The sequence below is a fragment of the Mesoplodon mirus genome (genome assembly GCF_964341445.2).
Source record: "Mesoplodon mirus genome assembly, chromosome: 3".
Taxonomy (NCBI): domain Eukaryota; kingdom Metazoa; phylum Chordata; class Mammalia; order Artiodactyla; family Ziphiidae; genus Mesoplodon; species Mesoplodon mirus.
This window is the reverse complement of record NC_138978.1, coordinates 116,030,905-116,050,330: the sequence shown is the minus strand read 5'-3', so window position 1 is coordinate 116,050,330 and position 19,426 is coordinate 116,030,905. Positions and strand designations below refer to the sequence as shown.

At 39.4% G+C, this 19,426-nt stretch overlaps 1 protein-coding gene and 2 pseudogenes across 4 annotated transcripts in view; 1 reads left to right on the top strand and 2 right to left on the bottom strand.

Moving 5' to 3' along the window:
- SELENBP1 (selenium binding protein 1) overlaps nucleotides 1-19,426 on the top strand; it is a 54,127-nt gene that overhangs the window by 9,458 nt on the left and 25,243 nt on the right. The gene's annotated exons all lie outside the window — the stretch shown is intronic.
- On the bottom strand, nucleotides 12,212-12,708 carry LOC309800841 (asparagine synthetase [glutamine-hydrolyzing]-like; annotated as a pseudogene). The gene has a single exon. The product of its transcript is annotated as an asparagine synthetase [glutamine-hydrolyzing]-like (transcript).
- On the bottom strand, nucleotides 12,623-13,405 carry LOC309800605 (asparagine synthetase [glutamine-hydrolyzing]-like; annotated as a pseudogene). Its single transcript has one exon. The product of its transcript is annotated as an asparagine synthetase [glutamine-hydrolyzing]-like (transcript).

The following is a 19,426-nucleotide window of genomic DNA, read 5'->3' as shown; positions in this document are numbered from 1 at the left end:
TGCTCTCTCCCACACAGTGCTGACACCACACTGGTCTTTTAACTGTTGGTGATTTGTCCCTACTCACTTGTTTTTCGATTCATGGGGATACCTTGTCATGTCATTTTGTAATTGTTGGAAATGCCGTTGATGGGATTTTGGCTTTGATGTCTAGTTGTTCTGTTTTTATGAGAGAATTGGGTGAGATTCAAAAACTATGTAATCATCGTTTTTCCAGAATCCTGTGCTTTGTTTTTATGATGTACAAATACAGAAAAGTGTACGGTAGAAAACAAACTCACCCATTAGTGAATTTTAGTGTATGTAAATTATACATCAATAAAGTTGATTTTAGATGTTAAAAACAAAATTTAAGGGCTTCCCTGGTGGCGCAGTGGTTGAGAGTCCGCCTGCCGATGCAGGGGACATGGGTTCATGCCCCGGTCCGGGAAGATCCCACATGCCGCGGAGCAGCTGGGCCCGTGAGCCATGGCCGCTGAGCCTGCGCGTCCAGAGTCTGTGCTCCTCAACAGGAGAGGACACAACAGTGAGAGGCCCGCGTACCAAAAAAAAAAAAAAAAAAAAAAAAATTTAACTGTTAGCTCCACTATCCAGAGATAACCATTCTTAACATATTGACATAGTTCCTTCCAAGATATCTACAATGATTGTGTATTTTACCTTACCAATACTGTTAATTTGTTTATCTTAGGGAAATATTTTTTCTTCAAAGGTAAAGTAAATGTCAAGCAATACAAATATGTCTTTCCAAAATTAATAATCTCCTTCTCCTCTCCAATCCCACTGGCCCCAGGTAAACAATGTTAGCAATTTGGTAGATGTATTTCCATTTTTTTCTCCATGCTCATAGGAATATAGAAATCACAAACAGTGATTTGATATTTCTATACATTTCAAAATGATCACCATAAGTCTAGTTGTCATCTGTCACCATACAAAGATATTACATAATCATTGACTATATTCCCCTCACTGTACATTTCATACCTGTGACTCATTTATTTTGTAACTGAAACTTTGTACCTCTTAATCTTCCTTACCTATTTCTCTCCTTTCCTGGCCCTTATCCCCTCTGGCAACTACCTGTTTATTCTCTGTATCTGTAACTCTGTTTCTGTTCAGTTATGTCTGTTCCTTTGTTTTGTTTTTTAGATTCCACGTATAAGTGAAATCATATAGTGTTTGTCTTTGTCTGATTTATTTCACTTAGCATAATACCCTCTAGGTCCTTCCATGTTGTCACAAATGGCAAGATTTTCATTTTTTTATGGCTGAAAATATTCCACTGTATATATTATACACCACATCTTCTTTATCCATTCACCTATTGCTGGACACTGAAGTTGCTTTCATATCTTGGCTAATGTGAATAATGCTGCTATGAACATGAGGGTGCATACATCTTTTTGAGTTAGTACTTTCATTTTCTTTGGATAGATACCCAGAAGTAGAATTGCTGGATCGTATGGTAGTTCTATTTTTAATTTTTTGAGGAATCTCCAGACTGTTTTCTACAGTGGCTGCACCAATTTACATTCACCAGCAGTGCACGAGGATTTCCTATTCTCCACATCCTCACCAACACTTGTTATTCATTGTCTTTTTGATAATAATGATTCTGACAGGTGTGAGGTGATATCTCATTATGGTTTTGATTTTTACTGATAATTACTGATGTTGAGCCTCCTTTTATGTACCTATTGGCCATCTGTGTATCTTCTTCAGGAAAAATGTCTATTCAGGTCCTCTGCCCATTTTTTAATCAGGTTGGTTGTTTTTTTGATGTAGACTTTATGAGTTCTTTATATATTTTGGATATTAACCCTTGTCAGATATATTTGCAAATATCTTCTCCCATTCAGTAGGCAGCCTCTTTGTTTTGTTGATCGTTTCCTTCACTGTGCAAAAGCTTTTTAGTTTGATGTAGTCCCATTTGTTTATTTTTGCCTTTGTTTCCCTTGCCTGAGGAGAGATATCCAAAAAAAATATTACTAGGACCGATGTCAAAGAGGGTACTGCCTGTGTTTTTTTCTAGAAGTTTTATGGTTTTAGTTCTTACATTTAAGTCTTTAATCCATTTTGAGTTCATTTTTGTATGTGGTGTGAGAAAGTAGTCCAGTTCGATTCTTTTGCATGTAGTTGTCCAGTTTTCACATTACCATTTATTGAAGAGGCTGTCTTTTCCCCATCGTATATTCTTGATTCCTTCATTGCAGTTTAATTGCTCACATAAGTTTGGGTTGATGGGCTCTCTATTCTGTTCCATTGATCTGGTTTTGTGTCGATACCATACTGTTTTGGTTACTGTAGGTTTGTAATACAGTTTGAAACCAGGGAGTATGATACCTCTTGTTTTGTTTTTCCTTGGATTGTTTTGGCTATTTGGGGACTTTTGTGTTTCCATACAAATTTTAGAATTGTTTGATCTAGTTCTGTGAAAAATGCCATTGGTATTTTGAAAGGGATTACATTGAATCTGTAGATTGGCTTGAGTAGTATGGTCATTTTAACAATATTAATTCTTTCAATTCATGAGCACAGTATATCTCTCCATCTCTCTGTAACATCTTTAACTTCTTTCATCAGTACCTTTATATTTTTCTATAGTTCTAAAACTATAGTTTTATAGTTTTCTGAGTACAGGTCTTTTACTTCCTTAGTTAGATTTATTCCCAGGTATTTTATTCTATTTGATGTGTTTGTGAATGGGATTGTTTTCTTAATTTCTCTTTCTGATAATTCATGTTAGTGTATAGGAATGCAACAGATTTCTGTATATTAATTTTGTATCTTGTAACTACCCTTTAACATTTTTTGTAAAGCTGGTTTCATGGTGCCAAACTCTTTTAGCTTTTGCTTATCTGTAAAACTTGAGCTCGCCTTCAAATCTGAATGACAGCCTTTGGATAGTGTATTCCTGGTTGTAGGTTTTTTCCTTTTCATCACTTTAATTATATCATGCCCCTCCCTTCTGGCCTGCAGAGTTTCTGCTGAAAAGTCAGCTGATAGCCTTATGGGATTTCCCTTGTATATAACTTGTTGTTTTTCCCTTGCTGTTTTTTAAAATTAATTAATTTATTATTTTTATTTTTTAAATATATTTATTTATTGATTTATTTGGGAGCTGCGTTGGGTCTTCGTTGCTATGCATGGGCTTTCTCTAGCTGTGGCAAGCAGGGGCTACTCTTCATTGCAGTGTGCAGGCTTCTTATTGCTGTGGCTTCTCTGTTGCAGAGCATGGGCTATAGGCGTGCGGGCTTCAGTAGTTGTGGTTCACAGGCTCTAGAGCACAAGCTTAGTAGTTGTGGCACACAGGCTTAGTTGCTCCACGGCATGTGGGATCTTCCCGGACCAGGGCTCGAACCCATGTTCCCTGCATTGGCAGGCGGATTCTTAACCACTGCACCACCAGGGAAGTCCTCCCTTGCTGTTTTTAATATTCCTTCTTTATCTTTAATTTTGGCTATTTTAATTACAGTGTGTCTTGGTATGGTCCTCTTTGGGTTGATCTTATTTGGGATTCTCTGTGCTTCCTGGACCTGGATGTCTGTTTTCTTTCCCAAGTTAGGGAAGTTTTCAGCTATTATGTCTTCAGATATGTTCTCTGTACGTTTCTCTCTTTCTTCTCCTTCTGGGACCTTTATAATGTGAATGTTAGTATGCTTGATGTTTTCCCAGAGGTCTCTTAAACTGTCTTCATTTTTGAAAATTCTTTTTTCTTTTTTTCTGATCAGCTTGAGTGATTTCCACTACTCTATCTTCCAGTTTGCTGATCTGTTCCTCTGTATCATTTAATCTACCATTGATTCCTTCTAGTGTTATTTTTTATTTCAGTTATTGTATTCTTCAGCTCTGTTTGGTTCTTCTTTATATTTTCTAACTCTTTGTTAAAAACTTCTAACTTCTCACTCTGTTCATCCATTCTTCTCCTGAGTTCTTTGAGAATCTTTATGAGTATTGCCTTAAACTCTTTATTGGTAGATTGCTTATCTCCACTTAACTTAGTTTTCCTTCTGGCATTTCATCTTATTCCTTCATTTGGAACATATTCCAATGTTGCCTCATTTTGCCTAACTTGCTGTTTTTATTTCTATGTGTTTGGTAGGTTGTTTATGTTTCCCAATCTTGAAGAAGTGACCTTATGTAGGAAATGTCCTTTGGGGCCCAGAAGCACACTCCACTCTGGTCACCAGAGCTATATGCTTTAGGGTTGCTCTCTACATGTGCTGCGTGGGTTCTTCTGTTGTGTCTGGCTGACTACTTTGGGTACATTGGTAGACATGGCTGGTCCCTGGTCTGGTTGGTTGCCAGGCCCTGCCTTGTGTGGAGGCTGCCAACTGCTGGTGGTTGGGGCCAGGTCCTGGCTGCAGCTGGCTACATGGCCAGGGGAATCCCAGTCCTGGTGCCAGCCCACAGGTGGGTGGAGCCAGGTCCTGGTGTGACTGACTACAGGCCTGGGGGGCTCAGAGCTAGTGTCAGACTGCTGATGGGCAGGACTGTAGCCTGGAGGGAGGTTCAGGGACTGTTGTCGGCCTGCTGGTGGGAAGGGCCAATTCCTGACATGGCTGGCTGCAGGGTCTGGAGTGACCTGGAGCTGGTGATGGCCTTCTGGTGGGTGAGGCCAGGTCCCAGGGCTAGTGCCAGCCTGCTGGTGGGCAGGGCTGGGTCTGATGGCTCACTGCAAGGGGCCCAGGGCTAATACTGGTACACTAGTGGGAAGGTCTGGGTCCTGGGCCCCCTGGTATGTGGGGCCAGGTCCCCAGGCAGCTGGGGACTTAGGGGGTCCTAGCGCAACTAGCCTGCTGGTGAGTGGGACTGCGTTCTCATTCAGTAACTTGGCCTGGGACATCCCAGGATGAGTGCCAACTGGCTGGTGGGCAGGGCCAGGGCCGTCACTGATAAGCTGGAGGGAAGATTCCAAAATGGTCCTTACCACCACCAGTGTCCTTGTGGTGGGATGCACTCCCAAAAACAGCTGCTGCCAGCATCTATGTCCCCAGGGTGAATTTCAGTTGCCTCCTGCCTCTCTGGGAGGCTCTCTGAGATCAGCAAGTGGGTCTGACCCTCTCAAATCACTGCTTCTGCCCTGGGTCTCGGAGTATGTGAGATTTTGTGTGTGCCCTTTAAGAGTGGGGTCTATTTCCTACATCCCTCTGGCTCTCCCAAAAGCAAGCCCTGCTGGTCTTCAAAGCCAAATGTTCTGGGGACTTGTCTTCCTGATGCAGGACCCCCTGGCCTGGGGAGTCCAACGTGGGGCTTGGACCCCTTGCTTCTTGGGGAAAACCTCTGCAATTATAATTATCCTCCTGTTTTTGGTTGCCCACCCAAGGGTATGGGTCTTGACTATACCCCCATCTCCACCTCTCTACCCCTCCTGTCTCTTTGTGGTTCCTTCCTTATATTTTTAGCTGTAGAAGATCTTTTCTGCTAGTCCTGAGGTCACTTTCATGGATAGTTGCTCTGTAAATGTTGCAGTTTTGATGTGCTTGTGGGAGGAGGTGAGCTCAGGGTCTTCGTACTCTGCCATCCTGGCCACATCTCCCTTTGGGGTTCTTAATGGAAAATAATCAGTTGAGAAGGATTGACATTTTTATATTAAATTTTCCCTTCTAGAAATACAGTTTACCTTTCCATAGTCATTTCTTGATCTTTAAGGTAAGATTTCATCTTTTTCCTTATATAGACCGTGGATTTTAAGTTTAATACTTTTTACTAATTTTGTCAACATTAATTCACTATATCAATAAAATAAGGGAGAGAACTGATAAGATTGTATCAATAGATACCCCCAAAGTAGCACTGTGTGAAAATCAGCCGCCATTCCTAATAAAACTCTATGCAAAATAGGAATAGAAATAGAAATCGTAAACATAACAGTGTCTATTTGCCAAAAACCAGCAACAAACACATTAACTGCTGAAGTATTCAAATTAAGAACTAGACCAGGGGACTTCCCAGGCAGTCCAGTGGTTAAGATTCCACACTTCTACTGCAGGGGGCGCTGGTTCAATCCCTGGTCTGGGCACTAAGATCCCGAATGCTGCAGGGCGTGGCCAAAAAAAAAAAAGAACTAGAGAGGGAAGTCTACTGTTAGCATAAATATTCAACGTTATTTTGAAGATTTTACTTGATTTATTTATTCATTCAACAAATGTTTATTGAGTGTTTGCTATGAACTGTTTTAGGCAAACAGTCTATAGAGTAGTGAATAAAATTCTTGCCTTTGTGGAGCTTATAGCTGAAGCAATGAGACAATAAAGTGGAAAGAGTGGCATAAATATTTGAAAAGAGATAAAATTATACTTTCAAATATGATTGTACTTCTAGAAATCCTAATCAATTAAAAACTATAAAAATTTATGAGAGAATTTAATAAAGTGACTGATAAAAAATAAAGGTACACAAGCTTTTGAGAGTAGCAAGGACCAGTGAAATAGATGTGATTAAAATATCCCACTTATTGAAGTATTTTTTATTCATACTCACAGATTCACTGTATTTAAGAGTCCTAAATTTAAAAGAGCAAGCAGATGTTCACAACACATGCTCTCCCCAAATCACAGGGCCTGACCCATCACATTCAGAGCACCCCTCATTGCTGTGAAAGCTCATCTCCTGGAGTGCCCAGAAGAAAAGCCAACTATTTGCACATCCAGTTCTATTGCCTTTGTTCTTTGTGTTGGGGGGCCCATAGCTTGTGTATTAAATTAAGACTATGCAGACTATGACCTGCTGAATGAAGAGGCACAAGCCACCCACATAGGTTAACAGGTAGCTCCTTCAGCATCTGTGCTCACAATTTGGGGAAGTAAAACCCTGGGGTCGTTTTGATTGAAGGCACGGTCTCAGTCCACTCACACAAAGGGAGTTTCAAGACATTACTTACAGTTCCCAGAAACGGTGGTGGGGGAGGGGGAACAGGGGCATGCACAATGAACCAGGGAAAGGTCAGTTCTCTGTCCCACATCACAAACAAGCAAGACATAGAGAGCAAGGTAGCAAGCAAGGGGCAGAGGTCACCAACTTTGTGGGCCTCAACTCTAAGTGGTTATTTTAAAAGATTCCCACCAACTAGAGTAATGAAAATAAAAACAAAAATAAACAAATAGGTCCTAATTAAACTTAAAAGCTTTTGCACAGCAAAGGAAACGATAAGCAAAATGAAAAGACAACCCACAGAATGGGAGAAAATATTTGCAAATGAAGCAACCAACAAGAGATTAATCTCCAAAATATACAAACAGCTCATGCACCTCAACATCAAAAAAACAAACAACCCAATCAAAAAATGGGCGGAAGATCTAAATAAACATTTCTCCATAGAAGACACAGATGGCCAAGAGGCACATGAAAAGATGCTCAACATCACTAATTATCAGAGAAATGCAAGTCAAAACTGACTGGTATCACCTCACACCAGTCAGAATGGCCATTGCCAAAAAATCTGCAAACAATGAATGCTGGAGAGTGTGTGGAGAAAAGGGAACCCTCCTACACTGTAGGTTGGAAGGTAAATTGGTACAGCCACTATGGAGAACAGTGTGGAGGTTCCTTAAAAAACTAAAAATAGAGCTACCACATGATCCAGCAATCCCACTCCTGGGCATATATCTGGAGAAAAACATAATTCAAAAAGATATATGTGCCCCAATGTTCATTGCAGCATTATTTACAATAGCCAGAACATGGAAGCAACTTAAATGTCCATCGATGGAGGAATGGATAAAGAAGATGTGGTATTATATATATACAGTGGAATATTACTCAGCCATAAAAAGGAACGAAATAATGCCATTTTCAGCGACATGGATGGACCTAGAGATTGTCATACAGAGTGAAGTAAGTCTGACAGAGAAGGACAAATATCATATATCACTTAGATGTGGAGTCTAAAAAAATGGTACAAATGAACCTATTTATAAAATATAGTAACAGATGTAGAAAATAAACTACGGTTACCAAGGGGGTAAGGGGTGGGGGAGGGATAAATTGGGAGATTGGGATTGACATATACACACTACTATATATAAAATAGATAACTACAGCAATAAGAACATACTGTTTAGCACAGGGAACTCTACTCAATACTCTGAAATGACCTATATGGGAATAGAATCTAAAGAGTGGATATATGTATATGTATAACTGATTCAGTTTGCTGTACAGCAGAAACTAACACAGCATTGTAAATCAACTATACCCCAATAAAAATTAAAAGAATAAAAAACTGAAAAATAAAAATAAAAGGTTTAGGACTTCCCTGGTGGCACAGTTATTAGGAATCCGCCTGCCAATGCAGGGGACATGGATTTGAGCCCTGGTCCAGGAAGATCCCACATGCCATGGAGCAGCTAAGCCCATGCGCCACAACTACCGAGCCTGCACTCTAAAGCCCGTGAGCCACAATTACTGAGCCCGTGTGCCACAACTACTGAAGCCCGCCCACCCAGAGCCTGTGCTCCACAACAAGAGAAGCCACCGCAATGAGAAGCCCGTGCACCTCAACGAAGAGTAGCATCATAAATAAAACAGAGGGAGAGAGGAAGGGAGGAAGGAAAAAGAAAAGACAAAGAAATGAGACATAGGAATTGAGAAAGAAGAAAAAATTGTGGCGAGGGAAAATGATTGCCTATATAGAAAATCAAAGAGACTAAATGGACATGCTATTAAAATGTAATGAAATATAGAATGCCATTCAGAAGAGCATAAAAATATTGAGAAATAGAATTATCATGAGAAATAAATGAAAATTAAAGTAAAACATAAATCCAGACAAGATGGTGTAATGAGAGGCCTGTAAGGAAATATTTATAGACAAAAGATTTTTTCAGTATATAAATCTCTGAGTTTGTTACCTTTTGTCAAAAGTTAAAGATGAAAATATCCTTTCTCCAAATCCCAGCCAGCAATAGCTATAATAGCTCTTTTACATTTTTTGCCTGTCTGACAAGGTGGAGTGTGATATCTCATTGTTACTTTAAATTGCATTTCCTGGACTAACGGTGAATTTAAGCATCTTTTCATTATTTCTTGGCAGAAAATTTTCTCCTCTCTGCATTGTTTATTCATATTGCTTGTTCATTCTTATATTGAATTAATTTATAAGAGCTTTTGATATATTATGGATGTTAATCCATTGTCTGCTTGGAGTATTCTTTCTTTCTTTCTGGCCACACCATGTGGCTTGCAGGATCTTAGTTCCCAACCATGGATTGAACCTGGCCCTGACAGTGAAGCCACTGAGTCCTAACCACTGGACTGCCAGGGAATTCCCTGTTTATTCTTTCTTTAGGATCATTTTATCCAATTTAAAAAAAAAAAAAACACACACACACCAGGACTTCCCTGGTGGTGCAGTGGTTAAGAATCCGCCTGCCAATGCAGGGGACCCAGGTTCAAGCCCTGGTCTGGGAAGATCCCACATGCTGCGGAACAACTAAGCCTGTGTGCCACAACTACTGAAGCGCATGCGCCTAGAGCCCGTGCTCCGCAACGAGAAGCCACAGCAATGAGAACCCTGCACACCACACAAAGAGTAGCCCCCGCTCGCTGCAACTAGAGAAAGCCCACACTCAGCAATGAAGACCCAACGCAGCCAAAAGTAAATAAATAAATGATTAAAAAAAAAACTTTTAAAAAGCCCACCAGGGCTTCCCTGGTGGCGCAGTGGTTGAGAGTCCGCCTGCCGATGCAGGGGGACACGGGTTCGTGCCCCGGTCCAGGAAGATCCCACATGCCGCGGAGCCGCTGGGCCCGTGAGCCATGGCCACTGAGCCTGCGCGTCCAGAGCCTGTGCTCCGCAACGGGAGAGGCCACAACAGTGAGAGGCCCGCACGCCACACACACAAAAAAAAGCCCACCAAATCATATTGGGATTCTAATTGAATCTAATTGAAATTGAAATTACATTAAATATATACATTAATTTTGGGAGAATTAAATTTTATGATAGTAAATAAATTCCTAAAACATGATTCAAACCGGTAAAGGAAATGATTAATAAATTTGATATCAAAATTAAAAAAATTTTTATGACCCAAGATACTATTACAAAGTAAAATATAAGTGACAGGGAAACAAATGCACTATAATTCAGAACACTTTTACATATCAATAGGAAAAACATAACCAATCCTAAGAAAATGAGGAAATAATATAAATAACAATGTATAGGAAAGACATCCAAATGATAAATTAAAATATAAAAGATCCTCACTTAACAAAACACAAGTTAAAATATTGAGATGCTATTTTTTCACCAATAAGATTATCAGAAATGAATTATTTGGCAATATCAACTATTGGAGAAGGTATGGGGAAAAGTACTTTTATAGACTGCTGATGGGAGTGTTGAAGCAGGCACTTTGAAAACAACTTGATAGCATCTAATAAAATTGAAACATATACATGCTAACTGACTGTATGACCTATAGACAATCACACATATGCACAAAGAAACAGGTTCAAGGATGTTTATTGAAGCATTATTTGTAATAGCAAAGAATTGGAAACCATCTAAATGCCCATCAAAGGGGAAATGAATAAATTAAATACAATGTGTTTATTACAAATAAACACTACAAGGAGGCTAAAGAGAAAGAACCTAACATATAACACATGGTTGTGTGAAAAGGGCAAACCACAGAATGATATGAATGATGTGATACCATTTGTGTTAATTTAAACACGAAATACACTAGGCATGTATATATAATGGGCTAATGGGCTCATGACGGCGGTTGAAAGTGACTGTTACATAATCTTATTTATAATGACGCTCCAGGGCAAAATTCAAGGAATCTCTGAAAAATGTCCAAGCAATAAAAGATTTGGAAATTCCCTGGTGGTCCAATGGTTAGGACTCCACGCTTCCACTGCAGGGGGCAAGGGTTCAATCCCTGGTGGGGAATTAAGATTGCACAAGCCACGTGGCACAGTCAAAAACAAAAACAAACAAACAAAAAAGATCAAGAAAATCTGCCAATCAAAATGGAATTAAAGCAGAAAGTATGCTTTACTGGAGTGAGGGGAATAACTTGGTCCCTGGAGAGGAAAATAGAGTTGGAAGAAGTTATAATGGGATTTTTGCTTTACCGTAATTTTTTTTTTTTTGCGGTACGCGGGCCTCTCACCTCTGTGGCCTCTCCCATCGCGGAGCACAGGCTCTGGATGCGCAGGCTCAGCAGCCATGGCTCACAGGCCCAGCCGCTCCGCAGCATGAGGGATCCTCCCGGACCGGGGCACAAACCCGTGTCCCCTGCATCGGCAGGTGGACTCTCAACCACTGTGCCACCAGGGAAGCCCTACTGTAATTTTTTTAAAGAATATGTATAATTATTGCTTCTGTAATTAATTTTTAAGGTGTACATAAGACTTTTGGTTTTAAGATGGTAAAGAAAGAATGTCTTATCCTAAAAATCCTAGAATTTGGAGGCAATGGCTACCTTGAAAGGCTGGGCTGAGATGGATGTGCTGAAAATTCTGATTTAAATATAAACAGGATCACCAGGGATCACTAGATATTCGAGGAAAGACTCCAACATGAAAGAGAAAGAAATCCCCCTCCTCAATCAAACAGAAAAATATATCTCACCATGCCTACGTATATATACTCAAGAGAAATGAAAACATATATCCACAGGAAAATTAGTTCACAAATGTTCACAGTAGCATTATTCATAATCACTAAAAAGTGGAAACAACCCATATGTCAATCAACTGATGAATGGATAAACAAAATGTGGTATAGCCAAACAATGGAATATTATTTGGCCATGAAATATAATGAAGTACTAATGCATACTACAACGTGGGTGGACCTTGAAATCATCATGCAAAGTGAAATAAGCCAGACACAGAAGGCCACGTATTATATGGTTCCATATATAAAATGTCCAGAAAAAACAAATCTATAGATGAGTGGTTGCCTAGGGCTGGGGGTGGAGAATGGAAAGTGGCTGCTAATGGATATTATTTTCTTTTTGAGATTATGAAAATATTCTAAAATTAAATTGTGTTGATGATTACATCGCCTGTGAATATACTAAAAACCACTGAACTGTACACTTTATTTATTTATTTATTTCAGATTTAAGACTTTTATTTTTTCACACCCAAGCAAGCCTGGGCAGTTGACTCATCCTGCCCCCAAGCCCCCTACCCTTCATAACGAGAAGAAATATTTACTTTCACTCCACGGCTCAGGGAGTACCTAAGCTTTGGCAGCGGCCTTGTAACGGGTCAGAGTGTGGGCGGAAGGGTCAGTGGCGCTAGTGCACCTGGGCATCCAGTAATGAGGCAGCCAGTCGGCGCAGCCCGGGTAGTGGCGTTCAAAGATCTGACGGTAGTAATAGCCTTCTTTCGTTTTGGGAGTACTGACGGGAAATTTGGGGCTGCGCTTGCCATCGCTGCATCATCAACCTGATGGTCAATGTATTCCTGTAAAATCCTAAACCAGGAATTCTTAACTGAGGTTATTCCATTACTGAAGGCTTCTTTTGGTCGCCAGAGAATCTCTTTAGGTATCAGATTGGAGTCCTCAAACGTCTCTCTCAGGAGATGTTTTTCTATCCCGTTCTTGGGGATTCTCGTATCTGGTGGCAGAGACAAGTAATAGGAAGAAAATCAATGATCCAGGAAGGGGACTCTCAGTTCAAGGCCATGGGCAGCAGTAGTTCGATCTGCTCAGAGAACATCAAACAAATAGAGCTCCTATTTGTTAAATAGATGATATTTAACCATTTCCACTGATGCTACTTTGCCATTTGGCTTTAAATCCAAAACTTCATAGTGTCCTGGGAGAAAAGGCTCCACTTTTTAAAAAGGAGTCATAGAGTGCTTCAAGGTAATGAGACCTTTAGCTTCTGAACACACGGCCAAAAATCCATCTTCTGTCCCGGCTTTAAACAAAGGTCTGACTCCATAGGTATCTCTGCCCAAAAACACTTTCTTATTGACAGTATCCAGTAAAATAAATGCAAATACCCCATCCAACATACAAACTGTTTGCTCAATTCCTCGTTTGTCATAAAGATGAAAGATTATCTCACCATCCACTTTGGTCTGGTATTCAAATTCAAAACGGTGTTGCAGCTTCTTGTGGTTGTAGATTTCACCATTGTAACAGAGCCACAAGTAAGGCTATTTCCTCACTCGAATTGGCTGCATTCCAAACAGCTGGTCAACCACTGCCAACTGGTGAAATCCAAAGCAGCAGTTGGTGTATCCACTGACATTCTCAAAAAGAAATGCATCTGGACCTCTGTGTGCAATCTTCATAGCACTCAGACATTGAACAGAAAGGCAGTCGTCACTGCCAAAGAGGGCCCAAATGCCACACATGGTGCAATGGAGCTAAGGGCTCTCTCCAAGTGACTTATTCAAGTACGATCAAAGAAATTCTGGTCTCCAGCGGGGTGGGCGGGCGGGTGGGCGTGAGGTGAGCAGGCTGCAATTTGTGGGCTCTGTACACTTTAAATGGATTAATTTTATGGTATGTGAATTATATCTCAATAAAGCTGTTTTATAAAGTCATCTAAAAGGAAGCAAAGATTTTGGAGAGCAAAGGGGAAAACTTCAGCCCTCCTCCTTTCATGTTTGGAACAAGCCCTTCAAAAATCCTACTTCAGAGAACTTATCTCTGCAGCCACATTAGTTGCTTCTGATGCCTTACTATTTTCATTCTCACTAAGATAATTTATGATCTAATTACTAGGCTTTATCTTAGTGACTGTCCTTCTCTTCTGAGTCACTCTGCTTTTTAGGGTCCCTGGCCTTGAGACAGTTCTCTCTATGAACCTAATGAAATGTTCCCCTTTCAGGCCTGCTTGGGCCCAAAATTAGTCTTAGAAAATATAAACCATACCTGTTTATTGTAAAAAAAATAAAGTTAAATTAAAAATACAGAAATATACAAAGTAAAGGGAATTCCCTGGGAGTCCAGTGGTTAGGATTCCGTGTTTCCACTGCAGGGCTCACAGGTTCGATCCCTGTTCGGGGAATTAAGATGCCCGTAAGACACACGGCATGGCCAAAAAAACCCAACCAAACAAATAAACAAACATAAATATACAAAGTAAAAACTATTCGTAGTGAGGTGGATGGACCTAGAGTCTGTCATACAGAGTGAAGTAAGTCAGAAAGAGAAAAACAAATAGCATATGCTAACACATATATATGGAATCTAAAAAAAAAAAATGGTCATGAAAAACCTAGGGGCAAGATGAGAATAAAGATGCAGACCTACTAGAGAATGGACTTGAGGATACGGGGAGGAGGAATGGTAAGCTGGGACAAAGTGAGAGAGTTGCATGGACATATATACGCTACCAAACGTAAAATAGGTAGCTAGTGGGAAGCAGCCGATCATCTCGGTGCTCTGTGACCACCTAGAGGGGTGGAATAAGGAGGGTGGGAGGGAGGGAGACGCAAGAGGGAAGAGATATGGGAACATATGTATATGTATAACTGATTCACTTTGTTATAAAGCAGAAACTAACACACCATTGTAAAGCAATTATACTCCAATAAAGATGTTAAAAAAAAAAAACTATTCAGTTTCACTCTTCCCAAGAAGTAACCTTCACTTGCATTTTGTTGTGCCTTTCTAGACTGCTTTTGTCCACATGCAAACAAAGAGTTGTTTACTAAAAAGAAAAAAAAAAGGAAAGAAAAAGAAAAATAGAATCATATTGCACAGACAGTATGGCAGCCTGCATTTGCACTCAAATATCTTGACTCTCCTTCCATGCCAGCATGTATATTCTACTTTCTTTGTTGTGATTACTTCACAGTATTCCACAACACAGATATATCATGAATTGGTTTTCTTTTGTTTTTTTTTATTTCTTTTTATTTTTGACTGCGCTGGGTCTTTTTTTTTTTTTTTGTCATCAATTTTATACACATCACTGTATACATGTCAATCCCAATTGCCCAATTAATCACACCACCACCACCCCCACCCTGCCGCTTTTCCTGCTTGGTGTCCATATGTTTGTTCTCTACATCTGTGTCTCAATTTCTGCCCTGCAAACCAGTTCATCTGTACCATTTTTCTAGGTTCCACATATATGCGTTAATATACGATATTTGTTTTTCTCTTTCTGACTTACTTCACTCTGTATGACAGTCTCTAGATCCATCCACGTCTCAACAAATGACCCAATTTCATTCCTTTTTATAGCTGAGTAATATTCCATTGTATATATGTACCACATCTTCTTTATCCATTCACCTCTCAAAAGGCATTTAGGTTGCTTCCATGACCTGGCTATTGTAAATAGTGCTGCAATTAACATTGGGGTGCATGTGTCTTTTTGAATTATGGTTTTCTCTGGGTATATGCCCAGTAGTGGGATTCCTGGGTCATATGGTAATTCTATTTTTAGTTTTTTTAAGGAATCTCCATACTGTTCTCCATAGTGGCTGTATCAATTTACATTCCCACCAACAGTGCAAGAGGGTTCCCTTTTCTCCACACCCTCTCCAGCATTTGTTGTTTGTAGATTTTCTGATGATGCCCATTCTAACTTGTATGAGGTGAGACCTCACTGTGGTTTTGATTTGCATTTCTCTCATAATTAGAGATGTTGAGCAGCTTTTCATGTGCTTCTTGGCCATCTGTATGTCTTCTTTGGAGAAATGTCTATTTAGGTCTTCTGCCCATTTTTGGATTGGGTTGTTTGTTTCTTTAATATTGAGCTGCATGAGCTGTTTATATATTTTGGAGATTAATCCTTTGTCGGTTGATTCATTTGCAAATATTTTCTCCCATTCTGAGGGTTGTCTTTTTGTCTTGTTTATGGTTTCCTTTGCTGTGCAAAAGCTTTGAAGTTTCATTAGGTCCCATTTGTTTATTTTTGTTTTTATTCCCATTATTCTAGGAGGTGGATCAAAAAAGATCTTGCTGTGACTTATGTCAAAGAATGTTCTTCCTATGTTTCCCTCTAAGAGTTTTATAGTGTCCGGTCTTACATGTAGGTCTCAAATCCATTCCGAGTTTAGTTTGTGTAGGGTGTTAGGGAGTGTGCTAATTTCATTCTTTTACATGTAGCTGTCCAGTTTTTCCAGCACCACTTATTGAAGGGACTGTCTTTTCTCCATTGTATATCTTTGCCTCCTTTGTCATAGATTAGTTGACCATAGGTGTGTGGGTTTATCTCTGGGCTTTCTATCCTGTTCCATTGATCTATGTTTCTGGTTTTGTGTCAGTACCATATTGTCTTGATTACTGTAGCTTTGTAGTATAGTCTGAAGTCAGGGAGTCTGATTCCTCCAGCTCCGTGTTTTTCCCTCAAGACTGCTTTGACTATTCGGGGTCTTTTGTGTCTCCATACAAAATTTAAGATGATTTGTTCTAGTTCCATAAAAAATGCCATTGGTAATTTGATAGGGATTGCATTGAATCTGCAGATTGCCTTGGGTAGTATAGCCATTTTCACAATATTGATTCTTCCAATCCAGGCACATGGTATATCTCTCCATCTGTTAGTATCATCTTTAATTTCTTTCATCAGTGTCTTATAGTTTTCTGCATACAGGTCTTTTGTCTCCCTAGGTAGGTTTATTCCTAGGTATTTTATTTATTTTTATTTTTTATTTTATTTTATTTTTTTTTACGGTATGCGGGCCTCTCACTGTTGTGGCCTCTCCCATTGCGGAGCACAGGCTCCAGACGCGCAGGCTCAGCAGCCATGGCTCATGGGCCTAGCCACTCCGCAGCATGTGGGATCTTCCTGGACTGGGGCATGAACTCGTGTCCCCTGCATCAGCAGGCAGACTCTCAACCACTGCGCCACCAGAGAAGCCCTATTTTATTCTTTTTGTTGCAATGGTAAATGGGAGTGTTTCCATAATTTCTCTTTCAGATTTTTCATCATTAGTGTATAGGAATGCAAGAGATTTCTGTGCATTAATTTTGTATCCTGCAACTTTTTCATTGATTAGCTCTAGTGGTTTTCTGGTGGCATTTTTAGGATTCTCTATGTTTAGTATCATGTTGTCTGCAAACAGTGACAGTTTTACTTCTTCTTTTCCAATTTGTATTCATTTTATTTCTTTTTCTTCTCTGATTGCTGTGGCGAGGACTTCCAAAACTATGTTGAATAATAGTGGTGAGAGTGGACATCCTTGTCTCGTTCCTGATCTTAGAGGCAATGCTTTCAGTTTTTCACCATTGAGAATGATGTTTGCTGTGGGTTTGTCATATATGGCGTTTATTATGTTGAGGTAGGTTCCCTCTATGCCCACTTTCTGTAGAGTTTTTATCATAAATTGGTGTTGAATTTTGTCAAAAGCTTTTTCTGCATCTATTGAGATGATCATATGGCTTTTATTCTTCAATTTGTTAATATGGTGTATCACATTGATTGATTTGCGTATATTGAAGAATCCTTGCATCCCTGGGATAAATCCCACTTGATCGTGGTGTATGATCCTTTTAATGTGTTGTTGGATTCTGTTTGCTAGTATTTTGTTGAGGATTTCTGCATCTATATTCATCAGTGATATTGGTCTGTAATTTTCTTTTCTTGTAGTATCTTTGTCTGGTTTTGGTAACAGGGTGATGGTGGCCTCATAGAATGAGTTTGGGAGTGTTCCTTCCTCTGCAAGTTTTTGGAAGAGTTTGAGCAGGATGGGTGTTAGCTCTCCTCTAAATGTTTGATAGAATTCACCTGTGAAGCCATCTGGTCCTGGACTTTTGTTTGTTGGAAGATTTTTAATCACAGTTTCAATTTCATTACTTGTGATTGGTCTGTTCATATTTTCTGTTTCTTCCTGGTTCAGTCTTGGAAGGTTATACCTTTCTAAGAGTTTGTCCATTTCTTCCAGGTTGTCCATTTTATTGGCATAGAGTTGCTTGTAGTAGTTTCTTAGGATGCTTTGTATTTCTGTGGAGTCTGTTGTAACTTCTTTTTCATTTCTAATTTTATTGATTTGAGTCCTCTCCCTCTTTTTTTGATGAGTTTGGCTAATGGTTTATCAATTTTGTTTATCTTCTCAAAGAACCAGCTTTTAGTTTTATTGATCTTTGCTATTGTTTTCTTTGTTTCTATTTCATTTATTTCTGCTCTGATCTTTATGATTTCTTTCCTTCTGCTAACTTTGGGTTTTGTTTGTTCTTCTTTCTCTAGTTCCTTTAGGTGTAAGGTTAGATTGTTTACCTGAGATTTTTCTTGTTCCTTGAGGTAGGCTTGTATAGCTATAAACTTCCCTCTTAGAACTGCTTTTGCTGCATCCCATAGGTTTTGGATCGTTGTGTTTTCATTGTCATTTTTCTCTAGGTATATTTTGATTTCCTTTTTGATTTCTTCAGTGATCTCTTGGTTGTTTAGTAACGTATTGTTTAGCCTCCATGTGTTTGTGTTTTTTATGTTTTTTCCCCTGTAATTCATTTATAATCTCATAGCATTGTGGTCAGAAAAGCTGCTTTATATGATTTCAGTTTTCTTAAATTTACTGAGGCTTGATTTGTGACCCAAGATGGATCTATCCTGGAGAATGTTCCGTGCACACTTGAGAAGAAAGTGTAATCTGCTGTTTCTGGATGGAATATCCTATAAATATCAATTAAATCTATCTGGTCTATTGTGTCATTTAAAGCTTCTGTTTCCTTATTTATTTTCATTTTGGATGATCTGTCCATTGGTGTAAGTGAGGTGTTAAAGTCCCCCACTATTATTGTGTTACTGTCGATTTCCTCTTTTATAGTTGTTAGCAGTTGCCCTATGTATTGAGGTGCTCCTATGTTGGGTGCATATATATTTATAATTGTTATATCTTCTTCTTGGATTGATCCCTCGATCATTATGTAGTGTCCTTCCTTGTCTCTTGTAACAGTCTTTATTTTAAAGTCTATTTTATCTGATATGAGTATAGCTACTCCAGCTTTCTTTTGATTTCCATTTGCATGGAATATCTTTTTCCATCCCCTCACTTTCAGTCTGTATGTGTGCCTAAGTCTGAAGTGGGTCTCTTGTAGACAGCATATATATGGGTCTTGTTTTTGTATCCATTCAGCAAGCCTGTGTCTTTTTGTTAGAGCATTTTCTTGTCTTGTGTTTCCCACTTCGAGAAGTTCCTTTAGCATTTGTTGTAGAACTGGTTTGGTGGTGCTGAATTCTCTTAGCTTTTGCTTGTCTGTAAAGCTTTTGATTTCTCCATCAAATCTAAATGAGATCCTTGCCGGGTAGAGTAATCTTGGTTGTAGGTTCTTCGCCTTCATCACTTTAAGTATATCATGCCACTCCCTTCTGGCTTGTAGAGTTTCTGCTGAGAAATCAGCTGTTAACCTTATGGGAGTTCCCTTGTATGTTATTTTTCATTTTTCCCATGCTGCTTTCAATAATTTTTCTTTGTCTTTAATTTTTGCCAATTTGATTACATGCCAATGTGTCTTGGCGTGTTTCTCCTTGGGTTTATTCTG